Source organism: Hyaena hyaena, unplaced genomic scaffold (genome assembly GCF_003009895.1).
Source record: "Hyaena hyaena isolate Hyena2069 unplaced genomic scaffold, ASM300989v1 scaffold_36, whole genome shotgun sequence".
NCBI classification, from domain to species: Eukaryota; Metazoa; Chordata; class Mammalia; order Carnivora; family Hyaenidae; genus Hyaena; species Hyaena hyaena.
In genome coordinates, this window is record NW_024080668.1 from 1,736,329 (window position 1) to 1,750,293 (window position 13,965).

General features: G+C 42.5%; 1 protein-coding gene and 1 long non-coding RNA gene across 4 annotated transcripts in view; one reads left to right on the forward strand and one right to left on the reverse strand.

The window, feature by feature from the left end:
* The window catches only part of ZC3H12C (zinc finger CCCH-type containing 12C), an 87,006-nt gene that overhangs the window by 18,613 nt on the left and 54,428 nt on the right, over positions 1 to 13,965 (forward strand). The window lies entirely within an intron of this gene.
* The window catches only part of LOC120229931, a 48,501-nt gene continuing 44,494 nt past the window's right edge, over positions 9,959 to 13,965 (reverse strand). The window contains exons 8-9 of the long non-coding RNA XR_005527877.1: positions 13,665 to 13,719; positions 9,959 to 12,044 (exon numbers count right to left, since the gene is read on the reverse strand). This is a non-coding gene — a long non-coding RNA (uncharacterized LOC120229931). The remainder of the gene's footprint in view (positions 12,045 to 13,664; positions 13,720 to 13,965) is intronic.

Genomic DNA, 13,965 nt, shown 5'->3' on the forward strand with positions numbered 1-13,965 from the left:
TCAGTCCTCAGTTTGTTCTCAGCATTCAAGAGTCTCTCATGGTTTGCCTCTCTCCCTCTCCCCCACTATCTCCCTCCTCCTTCTCCCCTATGGTCCTCCGTTAAATTCCTCCTAATCCTCCTATACGTGCAAACATATGGTATCTGTCCTTCTCTGCCTGACTTATTTCACTCAGCGTAACACCCTCAAGGTCCATCCATGTTGCTACTACCCATGGCCAGATTTCATTCTTTCTCATTGCCATGGAGTATTCCATTGTATAGATAAACCACATCTTCTTGATCCATTCGTCATTGATGGACACCTAGGCTCTTTCCATGTTTTGGCTACTGTTGGTGGGAATGTAAACTGGTGCACCTCCTGTGGAAAACAATGTGTTAATTAAAAAATTAACAGTAGAACTCCCCTATGACCCAGCAATAGCACTGCTAGGAATTTACCCAAGGGACACATGAGTGCTGATACATAGGGGCACATGGACCCCAGTGTTCATAGCAGCACTCTCAACAATAGCCATCAGCATTTTCTGATTATTTTCACTGGCCGAGGTATCAGAACCTTAACATCTACAGCTTTTCTTACACAAAAGCTTGGGTATGTTTAGCTTTTCCAAACTAAATGTTATTCCCCTTTCCGTCTGAGAAGCGTTGCTCTAAATTGTTAATTTAACAAGATTTATACAGTAAGATTGTGAAAAAGATGTAACATGGGGTATTTGAACTCTAAGTGGTTTGAATTCTGGGTTGTAGAAACCTGTGGTGAGAACGGTTAGAGGGATAGCATCCTAGCCATGGCATATTCTTTCCAGTCACTAGGAAAGAGAGAGCTTCTAGAAGTACATCACTGAAAACATGAAATAATGGAAATTGGGTTTTCTCTTTCTGTTGTACAGCTTCACTTTTGGCATACTCTTTAAAGGTAACACTTAACATATGCTATGTGCCAAACACCGTTCACAGCCATCGTGTAGTATATTAACTCATTTAGTCTTTATAACAACCCAGAGCTATTGGTGGTGGTATCTGCATTTTCTAGTTAATGAAACGGAGACACAGCAATTACATAACTTCTCCAGGTTACTCACTTGTTAGAAGAGGGCATGCTCTGGCGTTGGCTTTTATATTCACAGATTATTGTATTGCCTCTTTTCTTTGGACCCCTTGAGGGAGTAAACTCTTCCCTGGAATTGATAGCAAAGGTTCAGGGACGTGTTTCAGAATAGCACCAGACCAGATAGGTAGAAAAATAATGGTGCCTCTATAGGAAAGCACAGCCCAGTCTAGTCTGCACTCTTTGGTACACTGACCCTATCCCTTTGCTAACAGCAAAAAATATGGCAAAGCAAGTACATTAAGGAAAGTGACAACAACACAATCTTATTGATATAAAAATTCTTTGGGAAATATAAGCATAAGTCTCTCAAAATATAATTGTGTTTCTATATGACAGTTTTTAATACAATCCATGTTAGTAAACCAAAGAAAAACATATAATCTCCTTAACATATTAATATAATGCACATTCCTGATTTTTTTTCCTAAATCTTTAATGTAGGAGGGAAATGTATTTCTGTAATTTTTCAAAGGCTGTATATAGTGTGATGTGTATATGTATAGTTGTATATAAACAAATAATTGCATATCGCTAACATTTCCTGAGTGCTTATTACTATGTGCCTGACACCATTCCAAGTGTTGTGTATTAGCTCATTTAAATTTCAGAGCAATCATATTACACATTTTTTGTTACTTATTTTTTATTGTTTTGCTATTGAGACAAATGAGGCCTGGGGAGGTAAATATGCACAAGGTGAGGTATCTGTGTGTCGCATATCCATGTGTGTACACGCCACCTAACCAGCAGCCTGCAAAATGCTTACTAATAAACTAGAGGCATTCCCATCCGTATTGGGAAAAACACAAAATAGCCATTGTTATCTAATAAGGCGGTGTAATTAGACAAAAGTGTGGAGTAAGAGATGTAAACATTGATAAGAAAGAGGCTGTGTGATGATTTTACGTGATTATACGTATCTGGAAATCCCCAGAGCCTCAGAGAAGCACTGATGGAAACATGAGGAGTTCACGGACATACCTAGTTCACTTAGTTCAATTATGTGAATAAAATAATATTTTAGACCACAACAATAACTAGTCAGTAAATATAACGAGAGAAGAAAACCTTCATTCACAGCAGCAAGAACAAAAGCAAAATGTTTTAAGACACACTTAGTAAAAAGTCTCTTTCACGAGGAAACCAATTTTTTTACTGAGGTATAATTTACAGTCAATATCATATGAAAGGTGTATGTCATAATGGTTGAGTCTGTTCATATGTGACAAGATGCTGCCCATGCAGAGTCCCATTACCCACTGTCACCGTACAGAGTGATTACAGTGTGCCTGACTGTGCTTCCCGGCTGTGCATTACATCCCCATGGCTCATTTATTTTGTAATTGGAGGTTTGTACCGCTTAATCCCTTTTATCTTTTTTGCTCCCCCCTACCAGCCTTCCTGCTTCTGGTAACCACCAGTTTGTTTCCTGTATCTCTGAGTCTATTTCTGTTTTGTTCATTTGTTTTGTTTTTTACATTCCATATATAAGTGAAATCCTGTGGTATGTCTTTTTCTGACTTATTTCTTAGCATAATCCCTATAGGTCCATCCATGTTGTTGCAGATGGCAAGATCTCATTCTCTTTTATGGCTGAGTGGTGTGTGTGTGTGCGCGCATGTGTGCGTGTGTGTGTGTGTATACCAAGTCATTCTTGATTAAACAGTTTAATCAGCAGTACTTTTTAAGGAAGTACTACTACAGCACAGTCTCCCTCAAATTACCAACAGCTCTTTGGTTAAAATTTGTCAAAACAATTCTAAAATATCTGCGTGTACATGTAAAAATAATCCAGGAAAAAAATATGAAAATGAGAAAAAACATGTAACTGGGGCTTCCTGGGTGCTTCAGTTGGTTAAGTGTATGACTCTTGATCTCAGCTCAGGTCTTGATCTCAGGGTCATGAGTTCAAGCCCCGCATTGGGCTTTGTGCGGGGCATGAAGCCTGCCTAAAAATGTAATGATAGAAGACTTGGACATGCAGGGTCCCCAGTATACTATCAGTCTACAGTCTTACTATATGGTATGAAACAGAAAAAGGTCAGTGGAACGGACGGAATTAGTAGTGTGGAAGTAAGCCCAAGTTTACAAGACCTTAGTATAAAACAGGGTCTTGTCATTCCATCTCAGATTAAAAGCCAGGGCCTTAGTGTGACCTACAGTCTTACTTGTCATCGTAGGGTCCGTGGGCCAACAGCGGTGGTCTCAGCTGTGAGCTTGTTAGGCTGCAGAATCTTGGACCCCACGCCAGACTTCCTGAATCAGAATCTTGAAGATGTTCACGGTGCAAATGCTGTGTAAAGTCTACGAGGCACTGCCCTTTAGAGTTCCATGTGACCTGGCTGCTTTGGCGGGTACCTTTCCATCCTCATCTTCCAATGCCACCAGTCACTTGCCACCAGTCTTACTGGCCACGTTGCTGTTCCATTAACACACTGTCCTGTCAGGCCTTTGCACCTCCCTCCTCCTGTACACATTTTTTTCGGTGTCTGTGCAGATACCACCTTATTAGAGAAGCCTTCCCTGACTCCGTTTCTTTACAGCGTTTTCCATCACCTGACATTTACATATTGTATATATTCTCTCCCTCTCTCCCAGCTACACTACATGGGAAACTTGGGGAGAGAAAGGGGCTTCCGTCGTTCCTGCTGTCTCCTGAGCACCTGCACCCAGGAGGTGCTCAACTGCTGAGAAATTACACTCAGCTCTTGTTTCTTATTGTAGTTCTGTTCCTTAAAGTTGCTGCAGGTCCTGAACCATTGCTCTTAGAGGAAATCCAGGAGTAAGTTCCTGCGAGCCTTCAGTCAAAACACTTCCGTGGACCAGTCACCACCTGATGCTGTTGCCAGTGTGTGGGTGTTTAAAGACCCCTTATTTCACATATAGTGTTGGTTCACCCACGCCAGTCCCACAGCCAGCAGCACTCAAGGTTGGGCCTACCTGGAGCACATGCTTTCTCCACATGGCGCCTCTCGGCTTTCCTGCACTTCAGGACACTGGACAGCGCTTGAACACCAGGCTTGGGGGGGCCATTTAAGCCATAGGTCCACCAACAAAAAGCACAAGCTGCAGAAGACCCAGCACTAAATAGTACAGTATGAGAGCTTAAAGGCCAGCCTCACCGTGTTCAGCCTCAGCTGGAATGTGCACCTCAGGCAACTCCCAATTTTCCACCTCTCTGCACATGCGCAGGCCCACGGAATGGCTCACAGCCACTGCGAATATGAATCTGGAGGGAACAAATACTTCTTTACCAGGAGGCATATTTGCAAAGTGCACAGAATCTGCCACTAACGAGGACCTGTACATCCGTTTTCCAGTATATATGTATAGTGTCTCTCTGAGCCCTGCTCCCAGAATCATCCACCACTCAAACATTTATCAAGTCCTGGCCCTATGCCAGGCCCTGTGCAAAACTCCGGTCCTCCAAAGGTAAATTTCACCGTGTTCCAGGAAAGGTTTCCGCAGAGTTGGGCCTTAGCAGAACCTTCAGTAGTAATGGGCAGGACTTTAACATGGGAAGCTATGGAGAAAAGAAAAAAGAAACTTTAAGTCGCTAGCTGTCTTGGGTATACATCAGACCCACCTGGCCTAGTGCCAGGCCTAAATAAATAAATAAATAAGCAAGCGAGCCTTTCTAGGCATGAGACTCTGGCATCCATATCTTTTAAGCTACCCAGATGGTTCTAATGTGCAACCAAATTGAAAGAAGCACTGCTTTAAATAGTTGTGTTTGGCAAGAATATAGATTATGTGAAGGGAAGATCAGATAAATCTGAAAAAGGGACTTTGACCCAGGTATGGAAATGCTACCTGTTCTTTAGCACTTTGTTAAGTGCCTACTGTGTGTCGGGCACTTTGCAGGGTATGGGAGATCCATCAGAAAGAGAGACCCCAGGAGTCCCCACCGAGTTCGAGTTGACAGATGCTGTTGGCAGCAGCTCTCAAGAATGATTCACATTCTAAATATAACTTCTTGTAGTATATGGTGATTGGTGTGGAGGAGGCTCAGAACTCTAAATTCAGTATCTAAATTATTACATCGCTGTCGGATGGAGTAGAGCTCTGTAGAGAAAAATCTTGTTAGGAACCCGTGTGCCGATTTCACTCAGCAGCGTCTAATGCAGCCGTTCAGTTTGCGAGCCTCTCTGCGTTTTTCAGTTTCTTGCAAACCAGGACAATTGGCTAACATCAGTTGTGTGCAGTACTTGAAAATCACTGGCTGTGAGGGCCAACATTTCATTTTCCCATCTTAGAAGAATTGGTATGTCAGGAACTATTCCTATCTTGATTATTAATGAGAGTTTAGATGGAACTCCTAATAAAGAACTTTGCTTGGGTCATAGTTGGTTTCTGGTTCCTCTCGTATCGTCTGCTGCGTACCATGGTTTTATCTCCCGACTTCCTTTATGCTCCATGCACTCTAGACACTCTTCTGGACCGTTTGTAAGAACAAGCAGACCTCACGACCGAGCTTTCTTTTAACTCTGATAGTTCTTCTTCATAGCCTGACTCTGCCAGTCTCACTTTTCAGCAGTGCTCTTGCCCAAGCAGTGTCTGAATTAGTTTGCTAAGTACAATTATTTAACACCTAAAGGACCAGACCCACTCCCATCCTCCCCTGGGGTGCACAGCCCGGAGGTACCACCGTGTACATGAAGGAGCACACGGTGGATCGAGAAGGAGGAAGAAACGGCACGGACGCTGGGATTTACAGGTCCACACGGCGTCGGGAGAGAACACTAGTGACTAGGCTTTGATGGTGAGGCTGTGAATATTATCACTGTAAGAGGGAAAGTGCCATCAGGTTGCCATAATTCAGAGAACGTCTCATCTGTATTTTACATAAAATTCCACACTTTGGGTCAGCTTTTCCTGAGAGTTGCGGTTGTACTTAATGTAATTGTGTATTTTAATGTGGGTGATATCAGGTGCTTTCTACCTCTTTTAAAATCATTTATGGCCTTTTTTAGCCCCATGAGTTTTCTCTCCTTTTACTCCCTTAAATGGTAGCTGCGTTAGGAGCCTGTGATATGAGCGTTCAGGATGTCATTTGTATTTGCTGAGCTTTTCTAAAATTTCTTGTTCCTTGATTATTTACAAGTTTAACAAGCATTGAAGATCATCTTTTTAAGGTTTTTTTTGTTTATTCATTTTTGAGAGACAGAGCATGAGCAGGGGAGGGGCAGAGAGAGAGGGAAACGCAGAATCGGAGGCAGGCTCCGGGCTCTGAGCTGTCAGCCCGGGCTCGAACTGTCAGCTGTGAGATCATGATCTGAGCCGAAGTTGGACGCTCAAGCAACTGACCTAGTTGGTTAGGGAAACCTCACCAAGTAAGCCACTAAAGCACCCAGAAGACCACCTTTTTAAAGACTTACTGCTTACTGAATTTTTAAAAATACTGAATAGGAACTTAATACTGGAAAATAATTGAAAGTCTTATACTGTGGAGTATGTTGTCACTTAAAATGACTGCAGAAAAATTTTTGTTTTTAGACCACTGGGAAGAAATAACTATTTTTCGTGTATTTAGTATTTGTCTCTGAACCCTCTTAGTAATGTGGCACTGAAAGATTGTCAGACCCTTAGAGTTTTGATTTTGAGGAAGATTATCTTCCCTCTTTCCTAAAAAAAAATTTTTTTTAACATTCATTTTTGAGAGAGGGAGGGAGACAGAGCATGAGCAGGGGAGGGGCAGAGAGAGCGGGAGACACAGAATCCGAAGCAGCTCCAGGTTCCAGGCTGTCAGCGCAGAGCCTGACGCGGGGCTTGAACCCACAAACTGCGAGATCACTACCTGAGCCGAAGTCAGACACTTAACTGGCTGAGCCACTCAGGCGCCCCTTATCTTCCCTCTTATTTCAGGATTTTTTCTTCTTGAGAGTTCTTTTAAGTTTATCTATTTTGAGAGAGAGCACGCGTGTGCATCTGGGAGGGAGAAGCAGAGTATCCCCAGTAGGCTCCACACTGTCAGTGTTGGAGCCCAGTACAGGGCTCAGTGTCACAAACCTTGAGGTTGTGACCTGAGCCAAAATCAAGAGTTGGATGCTTAACCAACTGAGCCAACCAGGCGCCCCAGCATTCTTTCTTTTTTAAAATACTTTCCCACCATACGTGTTTTAAAAGTAGTCTGATCAGAGCTAATTTACGTAAGTCTTACCACTTTTTTTCCCCCTCAATAGTTCCTTATAGCAAAAGCTTTTGTTGAATTTGTTTGAGGGGGTGTTTTTCCTGCCGTCATTCTGAACCAAGTGAGAAATAGACAAAGGAGCCAGGCAGATGGACATCAAAATAGCTTTTATTTATTTATTTTGTTTAACAGAACTTTTGCAGGACATGACTTTAAGAGCCCAGCTTGAAGGGCTTAATAACCTTGAACGCCCAGACTAGAAAGCTTTCACCAGCCAATCGCGGGCAGTGCCGGGAAGCAAGGCGGCCGTGAACTCTCTGTCCCTGGAGAGGAAGTGCAGAGGAAGGGGCCGGGCTTTGCTCACAAAACCCCTCTTCCCAGCCTCACCCACCACACCAGTCCTCCAGTGAGGAGGCAGAGGCCACATGGAGAGCTGTACCCAAGGAGGCCTCTGTGGTTGGGAAGCTGACGCCAGAGCGGGAGACGCGGTAAAAGGCCTCCCGTCACAGAGAGGCTGGGGTGGCCTCAAGCCACGGCCGCCTCGGGTGTGGACGGCAGCCTCAGGGGCAGAACCAGGGCTACGGGGACAGTGCAAAGCGCTGAGAAGCTCACCCTGGCATGAACGAGACCTAAAACGGGCCCGGGAGCCCTTTCGGGCACGTTAGTACCTGATCGATTTTACTTCATTCCCTTACGCTGCATGTGTAAATTGGGGTTTTGTTGGTTGGTTATTTTGTTTAATTCTCAAAAATTAGAAGGAAGTTGGGGCTGAAATTTTAACCTTTCACACTTTGGGAGACAGTTGACAAAATGTGCCATGATAATTTTACTTCCATGGTATTATTATTAGGATCAAGAGAGGCCGTATACCATTGGGAACAAATCCACATGAAGGGGAAGGTACCAGGTAGTGGGCCCGGATCCCCAGTGATGAAGAGAGTTGATTTCCAGACACCAGCATCAGAGCCCACCTGTTCACATTCAGACTTTGGACAACAGGGTCCTGCCATTAGACTCCCCCTTGGCATTGACAGATTTCAGTGTGCTCCCCAAATTACACCCCGCCTTGTTTTCTCCTGGCTTCGCTGCACACCTGCTCAGCCCTGGCTTGCAGGCGCCCCAGACAGAGCCCGGGGCAGCTGTTTGTAATGGCCTTGGGCGGGGAGGGGCGCAAGCGGACCGGGCAGGGCCTGTGACTAAGAAAGGCAGACGGGCTTTTCACCTACAGATGTTTTAATGTGCTTAACATTATCCAATACTAGCAACCAAGATAGTCTAAATACCCCAGCAGGATCTGATTAGCTTTTTCAGATCACTGCCTTTATTTGCTGTTTGCAGAAAAGCTTAATCCAGTGCTCGAGATCAGACTTCCTGCTGTGCCCCTGGGCAGTTTTCGCTCATTCTCTGTGTCCACAGTGGCAGGAATTAGCGAGAAGATTCCTCCTCCTCCCGAATTAAAACTATAAAGTAGTAACTATAGTAGCAAGGGATAAAGAGAAGAAAGGAAACCCACGGGAAAAGAGAGGACTTTCTATTCATACTAAAGAGTTCCCTTTTTATATACACAAGAAGTTTTAATATGAATTCATAAATATTGACCTGCCTCTCAGTGCGTAGCTGAGGTTTTGTTAGGTTTTAGTTATAACTACTTTGCATTAGTGTGTTGTATTTTTTTAATTTTTTATCTTAATAACTCAAACTCCGTTTTACCAAAAGAAGTATTTACTATCCATCCTAGTGGCCTTGATTTATGTTTCTTCCTCCTTTTACTCGTGACATTTGAAAGAGAAATCCCACCACATCACTTTGAAAAAAAATAAATTTTAATTGGCTTTACTTCTGTGATATTCATACGCTTCCTCAAGACCTAAAGTCTGAACTCTGTGTAATTCACCTTATAATTTGCAATAAACTATATTAGAAATGCTTTGTCTTTAATGCACTTAGGACATTAGACGATGGGCTCACCTACTGCAGAAACGTTACCATAAATAACCCTTAGCAGAAAAAGAATGGTTTTTCCTTTAGACCTAATAATTACATTTACTTAAAAAATATCTTCACAGATTTTGAAATTTTCTAACATTCTGGGAATGCTCTACCTTCATAAAATATTAAGCTCACTTGAGGAAAAATATAGACAAACAGTGGTCTACAGTATACTTTGTGTTTTTATTTTATTTCTGATATCTTACTTGTTTATCTCCAGGCTTTGTTAGGCTTCTGGTGAGCATAAGGAATGTTTTCTTCCATGAGAGAACTGAAAAATCTTAGCTGTATGGCGTAGGCAGTCCTCTTAGGATGCAAGTAGAGACACTTGAGTAGACTCGGTAAGGGCGTGGCCAGGAGTCCCACCTCGCACTTTTCCCCCAAGTGTTCACAAATGACCCTAAACTTAGGTAAGTGGCCCCGGTATTTGTCTGTGAGAGGAGAGATTGGTTTCAGTCGTTTGGGGTGCTTTAACCAACACCTTGGCCTTAATGGGGATGTAATGGAAAAGCCGAGGTGCCGCATAATGCATAATTCAGCCTGTATCAGAAGGTTGTTTTTTTTTTTTTAATGTTTTATTTATTTCTAGGAGAGAGAGAGAGAGAGAGAGCGTGAGCAGGGGAGGGTCAGAGAGAGAGGGAGTCACAGACTGAAACAGGCTCCAGGCTCCGAGCTGGCAGTCAGCACAGAGCCCGACGCGGGGCTCGAACCCACGAACCGCGAGATCATGACCCAAGCGAAAGTCGGACGCTTAACCGACTAAGCCACCCAGGCGCCCCTCAGAAGGTTGTATTTTAATAGCAGTTCCTGCTTTCCCTCTTAATCTGGACAGGGGGTGAAAAGTGGGTGTGCACTTATGTGGGCGGGCGGGGGCGCTGGTTCACAAAGGTAGGTGGTGGGAATCGATGCGTTTCTTTTTTCCTTCAGCAGGGGAATATTTTCACAACACCTGATGGTTTTTGAATTTTGATTGACCTTTGATTGAGGCTGCTCTGCAGCGCTCAGGAGGAAGTAGTCGTAGCATTCTGGAACTTGGAAATAAATCTGGGGTAACAAACTCCCTCCCTGAGGGGGCCAATTTTTCTATATTCTTCCCACCATTTTTCTTCTTCATAAAGTTAACTTGTTCCTGAGATGAAATACAAATCCCTTTAACAGGTGTAATAATGTTGTATATTAGAACATAATGAAAGTTTTTATTTAATGACACGAGTGACTGGACTTCATAATAAAAGAGTTTTACGCCGCTCTTGGACATGCGTCAGGTGGGCCGTGCAGGCGATTTTAGGTTGAATATAAGCAGTTTTGTCTAAATGTACACTTTGGATGACACGTTTGGCACACAGTTGGACCACACTTGTTTTATCTTCCCACATTACACTACTAGTGAACTCAGTTTTTAAAATTCTGTTTGTAAGCTCTTATCTCTCCCCCCCACACTTTTTTTTCATTTTATTGCCTCTCAACAAATGAACCAATACCTAAAAATATTTTGGAGTTCCCAGTGTTTCCAGGGCAATCGTTTTACTGTAGCCTCTGTCTTATTTCACTCGCAACTCATCTGGTAAAGAAAGGGATTACTGCAGTAGTGAATTGCTACTTTGACACACCTCATTTTCTTTTTCTCAAAACCCCAAAGCTAATAGACCGGAGTGGAGCCTCAACTTTTTGGAAACATGCAACTCTGACTACTTGAAAATAGAATTGGTCTCTTTGTTTGGTGCATGAAAAACAAGGAGGAAGGCCGCCCGAGCCAGGTGTTTCTTGTTGGCAGCCTGCTGCCTAATGACCGGCTCCCAAAGAGCAGCTGCCTGCGAGTGGCCTTTGTCTTGCACTATTGTTGCAGCACACCCCTCGTTAATACACACGCTGCCCGGGGCAGACCCCGGGAATGACATCAACTTGCTTAGCGCAGGAACCTGCGGAACCTGACGCAGGGAGCGAGGTTGGCCTGCATCTGCCCGGCCGGCTAATTGTGAGCTCCCGCGCCCACGATTGGCTGTCCCTGCACTCGGTAATAGGTTAAGCAAAGACCTTGCTGTTCCATCTGTTCAACCATTCATTGTTCTGCCTGCCTGCCTGCAAGTCTGCGGCTGACACTGTGGTAAGGAGTTCCCGCTGAAGCTGCCACAGAAACCAGTGTCTCTGTATTTTCCTGCGCCCGTGAGTATCCGCGCTGCTTACTGCCTGCCTCCCAAGTTCAACTTGGCTGCATACTGAGAGTATTGACTTGAACTTTGTAGAAGATAGAATGCACCTTAAGCGAAAGCCTACAAGTTATTACAGAGTGCCGAAATACAAGGTCATTCTTTCTGTAAAATGCGTGCACCCGGTTTTTTGGCAGTTTTATATTCTAGGTTCCTATCAGTGATTACCACCTAGTGAGCATCTCCAGGGTGTGGCATGTGATCATTTGGCTTAAAGATACGTGATCACGTGTTCTGATATTTTGATAAACAATGAATTGGGATCCGATCTTGTCACATTCTTAAGTTCCTTAAAGTGTCACTGTCAGACTTAGCTGTAAACGGATAGTGAGATTCAATCGATTTTTCTCCTACTGTCGTAAACATCTAGCTTGGAGAGATGGACCGACGTACAGGTGGCTGTTTCAGACAGCGTGCTGTAAATATGATGACTTAAGTGGTCAGCTGCTCTGTCAGCAGTTTTTGATGGAAGCGTGTGGTTTCTGATTTCTCCCACCTCTTCCGCCTGCAGCAGTTTCAGATGTTGGGTTGGAGATGTCGGTCCAGGGACTGTTGCTTTCCGGAGTTGGGTAATGGGGCGAAGAGGAGGAGACAAAGACTTCCATCTATCAGTTGGGAGGGAAAGAAAGAGCATAAAGGGTTAAAAGGAGGTTTTCATTTCTACCACATGCCCTATTGTGTGAACATATGCATGAGTCTATTGAAAGTTTCGGAAGACGGGCAGGCCACCAGTTGCTGGTCTCCTGCAGCTCCAGTAGACATCTGTTGCCCCAGAGCATTAACCAATCTGTTCAAAGGGACATCCTTCCTTTGTTAGCTACAGGGATGCGGACAACAGCACTCAGCGAAACACAATGGTAATTAAATACACAGAGACCACAGCAGTGGGTATTTATTACATATTCATTATTTTATTTCCATTGTTCTCATAGTATTACCATTTGGATAACAACCAGAACCCACTTTACGACATTGTAATTTTACATTACAAACAAATAAATTGATTTCACAACTTTGTGGTCTAATATTCCAGATTACTATGAGGCTCTTTAGGATAAAACTTTTTTTTACTGGAATTGAGGTGAAGGATTATCCAAGTCATCTAACGAGAACTTTCAGAGAGCTCACCAAATGGGGGAATTCGTGTGTATACAGGACATTTCTAGTAAATAACCATTATATTATAAACCTGCTTTCAGCTAATAGAAAGTTTCTTTTTGACAATTAAAATAGTTACACTTCATCATCTATAAAATTAGCATGAAAATTTAGTTTCCAACCAATAATAATATTTGATTTTTAACCTATAAGGCCTTTGTCAAGGAAAGTTATTTCTGTGTCCATTATAGTAACTAGATGGAAGCTCTAGTTTTGTAAGTGTAGAAATCTGTGTTCAGACCATTATTTTTTGGCCCAGTGCTTTTTGTGTTCATGAGTTTAGTGTGTCAAGGCCAGTTAACAGTGGGTTCCTGATACAAAGCTTAAAAGTCAAGCCATATTTTTCATAGTTTTTTAATAACGATGGGAGTATACACACTGACCTGTGTTATGTGAGCAATTTGGTCTACACTGCTTCTTCCTGAACTGAGGAAAATTAGCCTTATTGGTTAATAATGGATTAATTTAAAGGTGATTTACATACATTTGCATTTGAGTAAATGCAAAACTTAAAAATCTAATAAATGATGTCGAATTAAGGAGGAAAACATTTTCTACCTTACATGTAATAAACCATGCAATGTTATCGAGGTCTTTGCTATTTTTTTCAACATGTTGATCATTTTTAAGGCACAGAATAAGAGTAAAGACCGTCTTCTGTTCTTTGTCCTAAGATTTCTTGTGATAATTCCTTGTAAGTTTTACACATGACATTAACAAGTACTGCATCCTATGAAAATAGTTTTCTCAGCTTTTAAATCTTAAGACTGGCATTCAAGTTTTTATTGAATGATTTCAAGATCATTTGTGGAAAAAATTGTAAGTGCTGTAGTAAGTCAAGTTAGTAAGTCAATCTTTCACTAACAACTGGGTATGGAAGCATTCAGAGATAAAGTTTTAAAAACCAAATGTTGACCATTTGATCAATACAAATAAGGTTATTTCAGATTTGGATTATGTAGCGAAGGTCTGTGTGGTTTTTAGGCCTGGTAACTGAACTCCTTTGCCCTTATTTGTATTATTTCATATTTAGTCTGTGGATTGATAGGAACGAAAAAATACTTAACTGCTTGTTTAGGAGAGATGACATTGGAGAACTCTCTCTGAAGTAACCAGTGAAATCTGGAACAGGAAGAGAGAGGCCTGTCAGTGTGGGGAAAAAGTTCAACTGGAATATTTTAAAAGAGAAAATTATTTTGCCTAACAAAATAGGATGCTAATTTTTTTTAAGTAGGGTAGATCAAGCTTACTCTTATCCTTAGTATTAAAAATCCTGTTAGCCCAGTTATTCTCAACTTTTTCTTTAAAGAGGATATATAAATTACATGAGAGATTACAAGTTAAAGGTGTGTGGTATTCACTAAACAC